This window comes from Rhinolophus sinicus, chromosome 5 (assembly GCF_057876585.1).
Source record: "Rhinolophus sinicus isolate RSI-liver-muscle chromosome 5, RSI-T2T, whole genome shotgun sequence".
Classification (NCBI taxonomy): domain Eukaryota; kingdom Metazoa; phylum Chordata; class Mammalia; order Chiroptera; family Rhinolophidae; genus Rhinolophus; species Rhinolophus sinicus.
The window spans coordinates 55,605,960-55,623,275 of NC_142505.1; the positions used below are offsets into that span (position 1 = coordinate 55,605,960).

The following is a 17,316-nucleotide window of genomic DNA, read 5'->3' on the forward strand; positions in this document are numbered from 1 at the left end:
GACTTATGATGACGTCTGTTCACCATGATAGTGTCCTACAGAGTAGTTTCACTGCCTTAAGTCCTCCGTGCTTTTCCTAGTCATCCCTCCTTTCCCCCAAGCCCTGGCGACCACTGATCTTTTTTACTATCTCTGTAGCTTTGCCTTTTCCAGAATGTCATATATGTTGGACTTGTATAGTATATAGGCTTCTCAGATTGGCTTCTTTGCATTTAGTACCATGCATTTACGGTTCCTCCATGTCTTGTCTTGGCTTGATAGTATCTTTTTAGTGCTGAATATTATTCCATTGTCTGAGTGTATCACCATTTATTTATCCATTGACCTGCTGAAGGACATCTTGGTTATTTCCAGGTTTTGTCAGTCATGAATAAAGTTGCTATACAGGTTTTTATGTGGACATGAGTTTTCAAGTCCTTTGGGTCAAGTATCAGTGAGAGTGATTGCTGGATCTTACGGTAAGAGTATGGTTAGTTGTGTAAGAAACCGCCCAAATGTCTTCCAAACAGGCTGTACTGCTTTGCATCCCCACCAACAACGTATGAGGGTTCCTGTCCCTCCATGTCCTTGTCAGCCTTTGTTGTTATCAGTGCTTCCATTTTGGCCATTTTAATAGGTGTTTGCTGAGTGTTTTGATAGAAGTACATCTCCATTTTAAGTTAAACATACTAAGACAAAGAAGACATTTTAAGATAGAAATAGTGAGAGATTGATAAAGGGTACAAACTTTCAGCTATAAGTTAAATAAGGCCTGAGGTTCTAACGTAAAACAAAATGACTGTAGTTGATAACACTGAAAAAATAAGATGGACATTTTTATATTTTTGAAATAAGTGCGTTTTTTAAACATTGGTATGCTATTCGTTAAAGAATTCGTAATACTTTAAAAATTGTAATGATATAATTTAATAAAGGTAAATTTTGAATGGATGCTATCTTAGATTTGGGGAATTCTGATGTTTTCTTTTGGTCTCTCCTGTTCAATTGTAAACTTACAAACAAACAAACAAACAAACAAACGTCTTTCAACAAGCATCATAAATTTTGGCTTATAGTAGGTAACTTTATGTTGCAGCAAACTGAGAGGGTGTTGTTCTAATAAAATTATTAAGAGTTGATTTCCTCCTTTCTCCTCTGTCGCCCTCTTCTACCTTCACTCTCCCCCTCCTTTCCTTCCAGTTAACAACTACTGAGAGCAGCTAAGGGAAACAGGATTGGGCATGCTACTCATTTGGCTTCAGTAAAGTTTCATTTTCTTTGATTTTCATTTAACCATCAGGATACTGGTATATATAAATCTGGATAAAAATAAAATGATGGAGGAACGAGAAGGTTTGTAAGGTTTTAATGGAGGACAGTAGAAGCAGATCTGAAATGGAAAATGACACATTGGAATGTAATACCCCTTGCTGAGGGATGTTACTGGATTCTGTAGTTATAGGTCAGAAAATTGGTTTCCTTCCATTAAGTCTTTATAGAAAACAAAAAGCAGCACGCATGCATATTTAGCTTAGTTAAACCATACCTTAACATCCTTATGTGTCACTTGAGATTCTATAGCCTTTATGTTTAACATAAATGAAGCATTTAGACCTGTTTGTAATTGTTTCAAACATGAATCTAGATTTAGTATAAAGGAAACTTTTTCTAAAATGCAAATTCTACTTAATCAGACAGCATATTTCAGTTTGCTGAAATTTGTGCAAGGATGGGCGGCTGGTGAGCCACATACTTACTTCCAAGTACACCGGAACTGCCATTAGGATGCTTTTCCTCAGCAACGTGCCCTTTCCCCTCAGCCACAGTCCTGTTGTCACCTTATTGGACTTATTCTGGGCGAAAATTTAATGTACCAATAGTGTTGGAAAACATACCTCTCCTGGATCACCTGCGTATTCATCTAGAAAATTTGCTTCATGATTCAGCAAACATTTCATGAATGTTTGTGCTAAAATGCTGGGCAAACAGGTTTTGTGCTTTATGTGGGTACATGGTCAGGAGTGGGAGATGGATGAGAAAGCTAGCAACAGTAGAGGGATTCACAGGGAGGAAACAACAGGGCACCAAGGGGCACATACTCCCGTAGTGAATGAGTGAGTGAGTGTGTATGTGTGTGTGTGTGAGAGAGAGAGAGCTTGAGTGAGACTGAAAGCATGCGTGCATATGAGAGAGAGAGAGAGAGAGAGAGAGAGAGGGAGAGAGAGATTGTTGTGGGACCCAAGGAAGGTCCTCCTGTGGAACAGGCTCAGGGCCTTGCACTTACTGTTTCCTGTCTGGAACATGCTTTGCTCCGTACCTCCATCACCCACCCCACCCTCAAGGCATATATCTTGCTCCTTCACTCCATGCTGATGTGTGTTCAAATTTCACCTTCCCATGGAGACATACCATACCAATAAGCCCTTTAAAAATAGTACTTCTGACACGCTCTCTTCCTTTCTCCCCACTTCCTTTAATCCTTTTCTGAAAAGCTATCCCACTAGCCATTGTTATGTTCTTCCATTAGAATTGAACCCTTTGAACCCTGTTGTTTTCCCAGTGCCCACAGCTTAATAGGAACTGACTAAAATTTATTAAGTTAATTAGTGCTGACATGATATATCAGCTCCGTCTTCTTTATAAATTTGAGCCCTTTAACTAGTTGTGTGTGTTTGCCCCAAACATCACGAAACTAAGCTCTGTTTTGCATATGTGTAGGTAGGGGCCCTGCACTGTGTAATGACAAATAATAGCTTTAGAATAGTGCTAAGAGTGGATTTAAACATACATGATATTTGCTATTCCCGGGTATATTTTTACTTGCTGAGTGAAGTCGTCTGTTTTTTCCCTAAAAACAAAGGCCTCATATTAAATATCTCTGTTTGTGATTCATATTTCCTTGAGGAGGAATATTCAGACATAGCCTATAATAGATTATTAATGATCAGCTACAGGTAAATAATATGGGATGGGTGTTTGCAATACAGAAAATAAAGGGTTTCATGTCACAATAGTTTGAGGGGAAAAGCAGTTAAATTTTAAAAAGGATCAAGGTTTTTAGGTAATGTATTTGAATGACTTTCTACATTTTTGCTTTAAAAATGAAACAGCAACATTTTTTTTTGTTTTTAACATCCAGTAAGTATTCATCTCACATATACATAGGAAAGGTATTAGTATTATACCTATTTTATGGCTTAGAAAACCGAGGCTCGGAAAGGTAAAATGATGTTCCCAGGTCCCTAAGCAGGAGCTCCATCCAGGCTCTGACTCCACAGCCCATGTTTATTATTTTATCATTGTGCCATTATGCTTTAAAATATAGTAGAAGGAATGTATCAACTGCTAATTTTATCAAGAGAACTGTTCATCTTTGAAATAACTCGTGAAGCATCCATTTCCATCATACTACTTGGTGACAAGACAATTTCATAAAAACTTTAAATGTCTCTTTAAGATATCCTGCAGTAGCTCTTATGCTGCAGGAACTTGGGGTTTTTATTATCCTTGGATCTCCTGCTTCTGTTTCCTTTTCTTTTTTCATTCAAAATTTGTTTCCTCTTGGGCTCACCAAAGGTTGCCGGCTATTGTGTGTTCTCTCTGGTGTGGACTCCAGTTGGTTGGAACATGGACCATCCATCCTGCTGTTTGCCAGGGGTCTACTGGTCACGCAAATTCTGACCTGGACTCCCAAGGCTCAGGGTCTCCCGCTTCTGGATATGGCAATTCCAGATTTGGAAACGTCATTCTGTCCTGCCTGGAAGTGGTCTAAGAGGAAGGAAACGGAGTTTGTGGAGGCTCAAAGGCAGGTTATTGTTATTAATAGGCGGCTATATTAGGAACTGTCATTTTTAGTATATTCTAAATGCCTTATATTATTGGAGAGCCAAAGAAGGAAACGGACGTTTCAAAAACATCTTGATTAAGAGATATGTGCTGAATTACAATTTGTTCAACTTATTGGGCATTGGGCATCTCCCATGTGCCTAGTACTGTACAAGGTAGCTAAAGTGTGTACTATCTGATGGGGAAGACAACTATCGAAGAAGTAATCCCTTATGCTGGAAGTGCTACAAAGGTGAAATGGAAGAAGGAATAAAGCATATGGATAGGTGATTTAATGATCTTGGCCAGTGGTCAGCAAAGTTCTGAAAAGGGCCAGATAGTAAATATTTTAGGCTTTAAGAGCCATATGGTCTCTGCTGAAGCTACTCATTTTTGCCGCTGTAGCATAAAAACAACCATAAATAGTCAGTGAACAAATGGATGTGGCTTGGCTCCAATAGAACATTATTTACAAAAACAGATTGTAATCTTCATTTGGCCTGTGGGTCATAGCTTGCTGACCCCCCTGCTCTTGCCTTTTTTTTTTTTTTTTCCCACTGTCTCCTTTGTGTGGTGCCCTTTCACTGTCATCCTTGTCACCTTGTGGTTACAAGATGGCTCCCTCGGTTTTCTGTAGCCCAGCCTCACATGGTAGAGACCAAAGCAGGAGCTAAGGAAGCCAGAAAAACTACTTTTTCATCACAGGAAGTCCAGCAGACTTCTTGTTACAAATCATTTGCCAAAGCTGGAGCAGCGAGGACTGGATTCACAGGACTGGCTTGTCTCCAGCATGAATCATCCTTTGGGTTGAGTACGTTGCTCTCCAATGAATTCAAGGATCTTTGATCGAGAAGAAAGAAGGTTGTTGTCTCGGAAGCCATAGTGTTTCCATAGGAATCAGCTCCTGGCTGCTCTCAGCTTGATCCTCTGACCAGGGGTATCACCTTACCTAGAAGCTTGTTAGACGTACACAACGTCACAGCCCACCGTGAACTTTTGAATCAGAACCCAGCCTGCATGTTAACGAAATTTCAGGTGATTTGCAGACACATTGCGGTCTGAGAAGTGCTGGTCTACAGGACCATGGCAGGCCATTTTAAGGATGCTTAAACCGAGACTTGGAGAAGGAGTGGATTGAGTGGTTGGTAGCCCCGTTGGTATAATGCCATTATAAATTCCAGTTTGTCATGATATTTCACATTTAAAATCGTAGTGCATTTGGTGTTCAGTGTTCATAGTGGACAACAGTTAGTTAGAGGATCATCCCATTGCTTTTTTTCTCCCTCAAATTCTAGCAGTGCTCATGGTGTTATGGGGTTTGGGGGGAGGGGGAAGTCTAGACGAATAAGGCAAAATCTGTAAATGTTTTTTCTTTATTCATATTTTAGCACGTACAGGTGACACGGCATTTCTTGTCTTTATTTCAACACCATTCGCCATCACTCATTACAGGCAACTGCATGAGTACAGATGACTGTCAAATGTCTGGCTTCTATTTTTGACTACAGGAAACTCCACAGTTAAGCAACCAAATTCCATTTCAGAATTCTGTTTCTATTTTTTGTTTGGTTCACTTGATCTTTTCCATCGGTAGACACATTCGCTTCCAAAGCACGCAGGGTTTTTTTTTCTTTCAGATGTATTCTGTTCAAAATGCTGAGGGCTTCCCCAGGAACTAAAAGCCTAGCTGACAGGAAATGGGGTTGGTCTCACGGTACATCTTTAGGTCCCAGACATCAGGTCTTTTCTTGCAGTCATCTTTTCAAGACTTGCTACACATTGTAAGGCAGAGCTCTCAACTGTCCCTTGGAATGTCATTAACTGGTGTGCTGTTGTTAGCGCCGTATGAGGAGAGGCCTATATGAAGTCTGCTTGCCAGCTGGACAGCTCTCCCACTTGGCTGTTTTGAGAATGGTTATATCCTGTACTGTTGAAACAGGATGAACTTGGCCATGAGTGTCGGCCAGAAACCCTCTATCCCATTTATGTGGCTGTGCTGGCTGGGTTCTGAGAAGTGCATGATTTCATTTGGGAACTTGCTGGTTTGCTGCTATTCTTCTGAGTCTGCAAAATGATTCCTTTTAAGCATGACCGAGACAAAATAACCCTGGGGCTGTATTTGGTGTGGTTTGTCTATAAGGTTGAAAAGCTCGCTGTAGGATTTTCTTGCTTTGTAAAATTGAGGGCTTTTTTAAAGCTGTGTAATTTCTATGGTTTATAAATCAGATTATCTTCTTCTTGTAACAATTTTAATATTTAGTAGAAACTGAGATAAGATTCCTCTGTAAAGATTTCATAATTGTTTGTTTGGTGACGTTGGATGTTTTCCCCTCTCCAAGTAAAGTAGGTTTGTATTCAAAGATGGTGGGGTGTGGGGGGCATGGGGTGGGAAAGGGGTTGTCAGGAAGCTGTAACTTGTTTTTTTTTTGGCGGCTACTTATCTGAATCTGGAGAGTATTCCGTGAAGTTGTGGAGGAAGATAAATTAGCCAGATGATGGATTATCCGCCATCCTTCTTCTGCTATAAGGAATATGAGGAGAGAGGTTAAGTGACTGACACACGATCACTTCATTTGTCACTGGGAGGACAAAGCAGGGTTGCATGGCCCATTGAGCTCCCTCTGGTTCCCCACGCAGCTGCTTACATTGCCCCTGATGGTTCTCTCTCCTTCTTTCGGCCTGGGGACTTGCCTGAGAAACTTGGACAGTATGATAGCACAGCATGCCGAGTCTCCCCCTCCCGAATAAGGGAGCCCCACCTCGAGATCCCACGAAACACTGAGGTAACTCAGATGTGTTTTAACCACACAGAATGTGATGCTTTCTGGTCTCAAGTGGATGTGGAATGAAACCCAATCACATTATCAAATCAAATTTGTTATTTTGCCTCCCTGTTCATTTTTTTATTCCTTACTTTCTATTGGGAAGATTAAATTACATGAATTTACTGAAAGAAAAATAATAGCAATTGTCGGACTGCATGAGGAGGGGATTTATTTATCTTTTATGGATGGGACCAATATTTCCTAGAGTAAATTGCTGATGTTTAGTAGCTTTGAAATTACCGGACCTTGTTTGGGAGTCTCCATAAAACTAAAGCTTTTATAGCCCTCTGATGATATGACTCTGAGAAGACTGAGGCACTGCCAGTGTCATTTTTTTTTCACTTTAGTTTTTTTTTATTTTAGAAGTTTTAGGTTCATTTTCAAAATTACAAAAATGTTGGCGATAGGAGGTTGAAAATGTGATTTCTCTTCAAATTTGACATGTTTATGTAAAGGTGGCACCTATGTCGTGACAGTGTGTAGCTGTGTGGGTTCTCAACTGAAGGTGATTTTGTGTGTCCCCTTCCCTGGACACTTGGCAGTGTCTGGAGGCTTTCGTGCTTGTCACAACAGGGAGAAATGTTGCTGCTGGCCTCTAAGTGGGCAGAGACAGGCCCGGGATGCTTACCCACATCACACAATGCTCAGGGGCGTCCCCCATGTCAATGAATTACGTCGCCCACAATCTCAGTACTGCTGCCGCCGAACCCCGGAGTGGTATAACCAAAACCAAATGTTCTGCCTCAGAGCTTTTTGTTATTTAATGTGACACTTAAGGCATTACCCAAAACTTGTATAAATTGTAGCAAACATTTATCTTTGTAAAAAAGCATTATTTTTAAAAAATAACAAATGGGAACCTTCTGAGCTAAACGTTTTTTCCTAGTGGTTGTTCTGTCCTTGGGAATGAAGACGGAGGTGCTATTTCACGTTATAAAATTCTAGTTTATTGAAAATTAATGTTTAAGTTTTGAAATCTTTCATTGCTTTACAAGATTGACTATTCCTTTAACACTGTTCTCTTTTAATTCAGTGATTTTTAAATGATCACGTATTTAGTTCTAAGGTGTCTTTCCTAGATTGGGACTCAACATTGAACTGTAAAATGAATAAATAGTCCTTTTGGCTTCCATGTGGTTTTCATTGTGCGCTTCCTTTGAGAAAAGCCCATTAATTGAGCCAAATTGTCCTTTGGATGTGAGTTTTTTATTGTGGATCACTGCCCAAAAGGTGATGAATTAAACTGTTCAACTCATTTTAGTTGTGACCTGAGATGAACAGAAATGCATTTGGAAAGTGAAGCACAGGTTGTTTACCAGCCTTGGTGTGAGCGCCACCCTGCAAACTCCATGCAGACACCCCCTGTGTGCTCTGTCCCTGCGGCCATCACCCATCCATGGGTGCTTTGCAAAATGACATCCTGTGACCTTGAACTGCATTCAAGTTTCCCTGTGTACGGTTTCAGGTTCTTGATTTTTATTTTCTTTCGGTGAATATCATATGCATACAGATTCATGTATACCAATTTCTACTACATAAAAGGTCTTGAATTATCTGTCAGTAATGAAATCTCAGGTTTTTTGTTTTTTTTTTTAAGATTTTTTTTATTGGGGAAGGGGAACAAGACTTTATTGGGGAACAGTGTGTACTTCCAGGACTTTTTTCCAAGTCAAGTTGTTGTCCTTTCAATCTTAGTTGTGGGGGGCGCAGCTCAGCTCCAGGTCCAGTTGCCAGTTGCTAGTTGCAGGGGGCACAGCCCTCCATCCCTTGCGGTAGTCGAACCAGCAACGTTGTGGTTGAGAGGACGCATTCCAACCAACTGAGCCATCCGGGAGCTCAGTGGCAGCTCAGCTCAAGGTGCCCGGTGTTCAATCTTAGTTGCAGGGGGCGCTGCCCACCATCCCTTGCGGGAGTCGAGGAATCGAACTGGCAACCTTGTGGTTGAGAGCCCACTGGCCCATGTGGGAATCGAACAGGCAGCCTTAGGAACATGGAACTCAAACCGCCTGAGCCACCGGGCCGGCCCCTGAAATCTCAGATTTTAAAGTTATTAGCAATGCCCTTTCTTTCCCTGGGTAGTTGGATATTGTGTACATACTCAATGACAGAGCAATGGAGAATGTGGTCTTTTTTGACTTTTACCGATTGCTTTTAATTCTCCATGATCAGGTTGACAAATTGCCAGTGTACATATTTATTGAGAAAAATAAAGATGGGGCTACCTACATTATCTATAAATACAGCCGTATGTACAAAATATGATGGTGAGAGCCCTCTTGACTATATCAGTTATGCATGTCTTTAGGAAGATTTGAATATAGAAGGTTTGTAGCTATATCAGTTGGGGTTTGTACTTTGTGTGGCTTTTTATTTTCTAGGATGACTTTGAAAGAAATTTTGACCCAAACGCACCAGACAATTAGTCCCAACAAATTTCCTCTGGAAGAATAGCGTGTTGGTGATTTTCTGAAGGTCCGAGTTGTGACATGTTCAGCCCCTACTTCTCTCCCTCTCCCTCCCACTTCCTTCCCCCCTCCCCCCCCTCCGTCCCCACCCCCTAGTTGTGTGATGAGGAGTTCACAGCATAAGGATGATCCATCACATCAGTTCATTTTGGAGTGGAGGACTGGATTTTACATCATTACCTCTTACTTTTTACTTACTAGTAACAACGATTTTCCTCATCAGTCAGTTAGTGACAAATTACAAGCGGGGAAAGGAGAGAGCATAGTACTGAAAGCTCTTTGAAAAACAAAAGACCTCAAAACTCTGAATGTCCCGTAGACTGTGGTTGTTGTTGGTGAGCTAGCCGTCTTCCAGGGCATCATCTCTGGGTGTTTCAAAATTAAAATAAAATAAGGGAAGAAATCATACTGGTAGTAGTGCTATTGATCCACTACAAAGGGGAAAACGGCAGTGCAGCCTTCATTCATTACTTAGGAAGCGCCAAAGCCTGTGGATATCAGTGGCTCTTGAGGTCTGGCTGCAGCTGGCCTCCCTGACTAGGTCTTCAGCTGCCCGGTCTGTCTCTTCCTCCAGATACCTCAGTACACGCACCGCTGCTTCAGGTTGCAGTGTCTCATCTGCCTTTTCTCTCTGTTCCCTGTGTCTGGGAGGCTCTGCGCCTGGCTTATTCTCCCCATCAGCGTCTCTGCTTAAAGGTTCATTCCTTTTCTGACTCCTTCCAAGTTACCTTGTGGACTTCTTAGTTGCTTTAGAATTGTTTTATAGTTCCACCTCAGAAATGTAAACCCCATCAGGGAGAGAGCTTGTCTCTACCCACTCCCTCAGGCACTACCCCTGCCCTCCCCATGGAGTGAGCACTCAGGGAATAGTTGTTGAATGGACGAATTTTTACTCCCCCCCCCCCCCCAATAATGTAAATCATTGTGATTTTAATGTTTAAAGGAACAGACATCCATTTTTCTAGAATTCTGCTTGACAGTGTTTAATACATAGGACTATTGTTCAGCACAAATAGCTTTTCCATTCCATCCTATCCTGCGAGGTGATAGCATGTCCACAGTCATTAGATTCCCTCCTTACTAGGATGTGACCACTCTGCCTTCCATGCTACTTTGGGAGTTAAGCTAAACTCACTGGATCTTCTGGAAAGGCGCACTGTGTGTGCCTGGTCCCAGCTGGGTTCCTGCTCAAAGCATAAGCCTTCTCTCTCCTGACGGCTGCCTTCCCAGCCACCTCCAACCATGCTGCGTCTTCAGCCCAGGGGGCATATTAGCTAAATCTGTGGTCTACCCTGATTACGTTTTTGAGGAGAGCCAAACTAGGAATGGAGTCAGGTCTGTGTGCTTGTGGTAGTTTAAGAAAAAAATAGAGTGTACCCTCTTTAAAAAATAAATAGTGTACCCTAAATAGAAAAACAAAAAATAAAAACAATGACAAAAACTGTCCATAGATTGTTCAAAAGCAATGCTCCTGGTAACGTTTTTTGATGTTTAGTCCTTGTTTGTTGTTGAATGGACGACATCACAAACTCTCATCTTTATTAACAGCATGCGGTTCCTGTGCTTAGCTCCAAAGCGAGACCTTTGGTTTTGTTGTTGTTGACGATTATGCTTGAAACATACTGTTCTACATTGTCTTCCTTTCTTATCAACTAGCAGCACTTTATTTTATCCTAAATGTGGCAGTTAATCTGCATTTGTATTTTTATTTTTCTCACTTTTTTTTGTTTTATTATTTGAAACTTATTATCTGTGAAGACTATTTCCCCTGGCAAATCTGTTTGCTTTTTAAAAATGGTTATGATCAGATTTACCCTCTAGGTCAGTTACCTAGCTGCTTGTCAAGTGCTAGTTGTAAGATTAGGTCTACAGGTGTAGGGCTGGCTGGCTCCTCTCTGAAGCCACTAGTTTGGTAAAGCTTTGCTGGCCTGGGAGCTGCATCTGTGGATTGGATATTACATAAATTCTTGTTACACAGCGCTGCGTGGAATTATCCCAGTGTGGGCACAGCAGACCATAAAATTCCATTTTGTTTCTGTTGCATAAACATAGGCTCACAAATAGTGTGATTATTTCTGGCTGTCTCCAGCATCTTAGCTAGGAGAAAGATGTAGAAAACTGTGAGTGCTGAAATGTATTATGAGCTTCCCAGCGTGAGCTGACCAAGTGCATTTGGCACTAGCCTTGAAAAGGGTCAAATATAACAACATCTAATTCCGTCATTTGCTGAGTTCTGACCGTGGGCAAGGCACTGTTCTTGTGGTTTCATTTGCCTCATCACAGCTAGCCTTCAGCATTGTAGTGTTTTATAGTCTCATTTTACAACGTTGGAATGGAGGTCCAGAGAGGTCATGAGACTTGGCACAGTTGCAAAGGAAGAGAAAGATGGTGGCATTTGAACCTGTATCCTTTGACCCCAAAACTTGTAACTACCATCACGACAGAAATCTTGGTCACATAGTCCGAAACAATTCACTTGTCTCACCATTTCTTTGATCTTTATTGGTGATCCCTTGTAGGTTTTCAGGGATAATGTGCCATGCTCTCTTCCTTGTTTCATTCTGTTGAGAGGCATGAGGAAGGCTAATCTTGACTAAGATTAGAGCTAGAAGAAACCAGTGAAACCCCCCACTTGCTGCTTTAATCTAAAGTCTGGAGAGGGGACTGCCAATTAGGAAACTGATGTGAATTTGTGGTCAGACAAGCAAAACTGTTGGAGAAAAAACTTTCTTTTTCTCCCTCTCCAAAGCACTATCTGCAGGAATGCAGTCACGGGTTATAAACACATCAAACAGGGGAGGTAAAAGGTAGTAGGAAATGGTACAGCCTGAGCCTCTCTGCTCCCTGCATTTATTTGCCACTCTGTGCCACACAGAATGAAGCAGTCAGGAGTTTAGAGAAGACAGGGTGTCCATCAAAGCCTCATGCTCCCTTCCATTTCAAGTTAAGAGAGTAACAATAATAAAATCTTAAAAACTTGGTGGCCAGTCAGAGTGTTGCTGGGATATGTATGACCTTGTGCCCTCTGCGTTATAATATCCGTCTGTGAAGGCAGAGACCTTGTCTTTTTTTGATCTTCTTTGCCCTCTATTAGTACTTGTGTGTGGTACTCTATAGACACTCATTAAATGTTTTGCATCAATTGTAAGCCTCAGTTTTCTCATCTGTAAAATGGTCATAATAACAGTTCACAGCTCAGCGTTTTTGAGGGAATAAAATAAGATTCTCAAAGTCACTCTGCTTATAGCATCTGGTGAAGTACAGTGATAACTAAAATGTTGGCTGTTAATAGTTTCCACTCATTGATTAATTGATTCCTACCATGTAACTCTTTGCTAACTTGGTAGCAATAAACTTTTGGAAACGATCATCTAAGATCTTTTCACATTAACAGGGGTGACTGTCAGCCATCTTCTGCTCCGCTTTTTAGTCCCATTGTTTCCCTACATTTTCTAGAGTGTTTTTCAAACTCTGTGTCTCAGCAGTAGCAGTGAGATAATGTAATAGATTTCCCCCTTGTCTCCTCAATGATACCAGTCTTTTCTTTCTTTGGCATGTATACCAAACAAGTAATCAGTAGATCAGCTGGTTTGAAAATAGTATCCACTGTAGAAATTTACCCCATTAGGTGTCTGTGCCATCAAGCCCAGGGAAAACAAATTTTCTCTCTGCAAGTGAGCCACACGTGGATCAGTTTGGGGTCCCAGCTTTCACTCCTGCACCTGTGTTTTGGTGCCTGAATATTTCATGGACTCAAAGATGCAGTTATAATTACCTCACTTTGTGAGAACAATTAGCTTGTTCTACTGGGTGTTTTCATTCTCAGTGATAGGGGGAGTGTATCCAAGTTTCATATCCTAGTTAGAGTAAGAAGAAAGCTGTCCATCTTAAACACAGCTCTCATCACATTAAGTTCTGTATATGGAGATACATATGTATATGTTATTTTATATGAATTAGAATTAGGATCACTGACAGTGCGTATTTTGATGAATGTCCGAGTACCCCTGGAGATGCATGTTTCAGTGATACAGTGAATTATGTCCTTGCATTTGCTCTGGGACCTGGATCTTCTCACCTGATCTGCCATTCAGAAAATCAAAGTGTCTTTTTTAGGCATGTGTATTTGCAGTCTTGTTCATCTGCTAAAACAATATTGCCCAAGTCACAGTGGCTTAAACAACCTGGTGAATTTCATTCCCATGTCATAGTCTGCAGCTAAGCAGTTGAACGCTGATGGGGTGACAGGGTTGGAGACCTAGGTGCCTTCTGTCTTCTTATTCTGCCATCATGTCAGCCCTCCGGTCAGCTGGAAGGTACGAAGGGGAAGTGGAGGGTAGGTCCCATTCCGTATGTGCACAAACCCTGAGCTGTATATGCTACTTCCACCCTTGTCATAGTGATCAGACTTTACCCACATAAGTATATGTAGCTGCCAGGGAAGGTGGGAAAGGTGGTCAATTGGGTGGCCATTTGCCCAGATAAAACTTAAGGGTTCTATTACTCATTTCCTTCCGTTGAATTGACGTGGTTTGTAATTCTTTCACCACGAGGAGTCTGTGTGTTCTGTTAAATGCCGTGTCTCAGGCATTCAGACCCGTAGTTGACACATCACTGATGCATATGATGTATTGCTTGAATGAGTGAATGGATAAAATGGAGCCCATCTCATCTTTGGAACTTCCTGAGGGTGGAATTCTACACAAACCTCTTTTACCCCCCTCTCATTGCTCTTCCTTCTATTCCAAGGGTTTGCAGATCGAACCCCATCCCAAGTACGTGCCTTTACTTAGTTCGAAGTCAGTCAGGTGCTAGGTGCAGCGCTCCCCGTGTTCCCCCCACCCAGCACGCACATTACTTTCAGCTGTCGCACGTTTTCAAAAGCTGAGGTCCTTCCCTATACTTGTCTCTCACCTCCAAACACATTTCAGTTTTGCTCATTTCTCATTTAAAAGTGTGATCTACAGAATGGAACATAGCTTCTCAGTTTTTCAAGTAACAGATGGAAAGCAAGCAGTCTACTTCATGAGCTTTTGATGAGCACCTTGTCTTCTCCACATTCTTGACTGCAGCTCCTTTCTGTGCGGCACAGAGAGGCTGAGATACACATGCGCATACACACCCACCCACATAGGCTGCCCCACCAAAAATTCACATAAATAATCTTCACTGCAAGTAGAAGGCATGAACTTTCCTGACCCTCCTCTAGAAGATGGGAGAAGTAGGGCAGAGAGTCTAGGCATATGGAGTAGCTGGGTCAGTGATGCTTTGGGGGCCGCTGTTAGTGCAGTGGCAGCCATGTAGGGATTCACTTTGGCCAGTGGCTTTACTGTTGATTTTTCTTTTTTCCTAGCCTCAGTTTCAGGTGCCCTCACTCCCTTTTTAAAACAATGTTATATTTTCTACGTATTTGCAAGATGTCTCAAATCCAATTGATTATATTAAGTATGTATATCTTAAAATTATATTAGTAATAGCCACCCTTGCCTAAGCCTTGTTCTGACCTGGGCAGGGGTCTAAACACTTCATTTAGAATATTTAATAACCCTTCATAATAGGTACCATTTCCATCCTCTTCAAGAAAGTTGAGGTCAAGCAAGGCAAGTAACTTGCTCCGTTTTCCTACTCAGAAATGAGACTCCGTACCAGAAGGTCTCATTCCAGACCTCATGCTCTTGAGCAGTCATTAAACTCTATCCGCTGTGACTTGGAAGCTCGGCTTTTACCAGGACAACCCACGCTGTCACACTTTAGTGTGCACTAAAGAAATGATTAGTGAAAGCCAGAAACTAGACGCAAGCAGCCCACCCCTGGCAGTCACACAGCAGTATATATGCGTGCACACACCAGTCGAAGCAGAACTGTGCCCAATCTGCTGGAAGAACAAACGAGGGCCAGAGGGGAGAGCTGTGTGTTGAAAAGGCCTCATTTCCATTGCAGCTGCATTGCTCAAATGATGCCTTTCTCCTTTTCCTTAATGTGTCTGCTGTGAAATGGGGGTAAATCACTTTCAAGTTCTTCCTAACACTGTGAGCGCTCTGGGTTATATCTCAGACCTTTAAGGATGTGGAAATTGTGTGTTATTTATAACTCACATGTGAAGAGAATGACCAGATGTGATAATAGGGAAGGAATACCTTCTGTGGTTTTACTTTATAACAAAACAACCATTGAAAACATCCCCTTGCAAAAGCTATACGAAGGAAAAGGATGTTTGTCTTAGAAGCAAAACTCGATTCTCGAAGAAATTCAGAAAAGTGAGGTACACTTAAGAAATTCCTGCTTTTAAGCCTCACAGGTATCTGGTGCCCAGGCAGACTGGGGCTTTCTTTTTAGACATCCCTCAGCATGTTCTGAACTAAAATAGGAAACGTCTCTAAATAGTGCATCATTGCCCCCTGTCACTTAGCTGAGATACAGAGTCCAAAGAAAGCACTCAGGATATATCAGTTGCAAGTGTTTTCCCTTGAAAGATCTCAGTCTTGGAGGAGACCTAAACTGTGAGAGTCAGCAAGTAGTGAGATTGAATGTGCCCATCAGACCTGGCTTCATCACTGTGGCAAACTGTCCTTTGGAATCCCGAGGGAGCTTACGCAAGCCTCGCTACATTCTTATGTCATGGACTTGATGAGCTGCAGTCCCTGTAAACTAAACCCAGATTCTGGGCCAGTCCATCCTTAGATACTGGTTCTCAGACCCAGAGTCTTAGAAGCCATTAGAAATCCCCTTATCCTCACTGAGAATTTGGAGTTGATCATATATCTGTTACTCCCAGCAAACACTTAAAAATGTAAAACCAACTTGCCTTTGATGAAGACAGCTGAAGAAATCTCCTTTTATGAGTTCTCTCTTCTTTTTGAGACCTGGCAACGTAGAAGCATTTTCACAGCTTCTTGCTTATTTTAGGCAGGAAACATGCAGCCAGAGTGATCATATTTTTAGATTTATAATAGGTGACGGCAAAAGGAGGACATTGTGCCCATCTAACTGCTGGTGCCACTTCCAACTATTAGCTCCAGTATATTTATTAACATCTTTTGAGTAAAGTCTTAAAATTATCTATTAAGCATAATTTTTTACCCTTTCTGACAGATTACTGGTATTGCCAAGAAGCTTTTAAGCTGTAAATGAAAAGGAAAAACAACCCTGCATTTGATCTTGGGTTTTTTTGTTGTTGTTGTTTTCTTCCTGTGAATTCTCTTAGAATAGAATTTTGCCCTGGGTGCCTTTATTGGGATTTCAAACTATAACACCACCTTTTCCTTCTGTCTGGACTTAAGATTTCCCGCTGTTCTAAGACTGTGTTTGAAGTTATCTATGTTATCTTAGTAAAGGTTTTAAAAATACTCTTCCTTTTAATCTAACTTTCTTTTCTCTGTAGTTAACCAAATCTGAATGGCTCATTTTTAACAAAGCTTTAATTTTTTTTTTTTTTTTCCCCCCTGGACGGCTTTTTCCTCTTCCCTTGCACAGTCTTTTTTCTTTTATTTTTTACTTTTAAATTTTTTTCCAGATTTGGTTGGATAACCACATGGTATGGGTTTATAAACTTTTTTGTATGGCCATAAACTTTGAAAATGGGTTTTAAGAGAGTATTTTCACCATCTTATTCTGCAAATTAGAGATTTTCTGATCTGGAAAAAGACTTTTGGTATGGCTCATATATTTCCCTGGAGTTTTATGTAAATTGAAATTTATTATGAATCAAGTTCTATTTTAGGTGTTCTTAAGGAATCTGTAAATGCCAGTAGAGAAGGGAAATTGATTTAGCATTCAGCACTCTATAATGGATATCGTGTTTGAAATGCATAAGTACCCCACTTATATTAGTTATATTTTCCCAATAACCTTTCAGAAGGGCCTGCTAATGAAAGCTGTCACCAGTTTCTCATTTAGGGTGTGGTCCATTGACATAGTTGCTGTTGCGCTATATTTTATACAAAACTTGAGTTTAAAGTGGAAAATGACAATTATTAAAATTATTTCCTAGAAGAAATGAGCAGGTAGATCTTCTGGAATGAGAAGAGGTATTAGTATTGGTTAACTGTTCATGATTCAATATCCAGGAGTTGTTGATGGTGACCAGATTTTTGCATTGGCTTTTCAATCCCATAGTAATTAATGTAAAAACTGCTCCTTCTTGTATGAATGGAAACTAAATTCAGACATTAATAATGACGTGATATAGCCTGCTGAAGTTGACTGTAAATGTGTCATTTCAG

The 17,316-nt window shown here is 41.0% G+C and overlaps 1 protein-coding gene across 3 annotated transcripts in view; it reads left to right on the plus strand.

Annotated features, from left to right (window-relative positions):
* Window positions 1-17,316, plus strand: part of PTPRG (protein tyrosine phosphatase receptor type G) — a 693,857-nt gene that overhangs the window by 335,419 nt on the left and 341,122 nt on the right. The gene's annotated exons all lie outside the window — the stretch shown is intronic.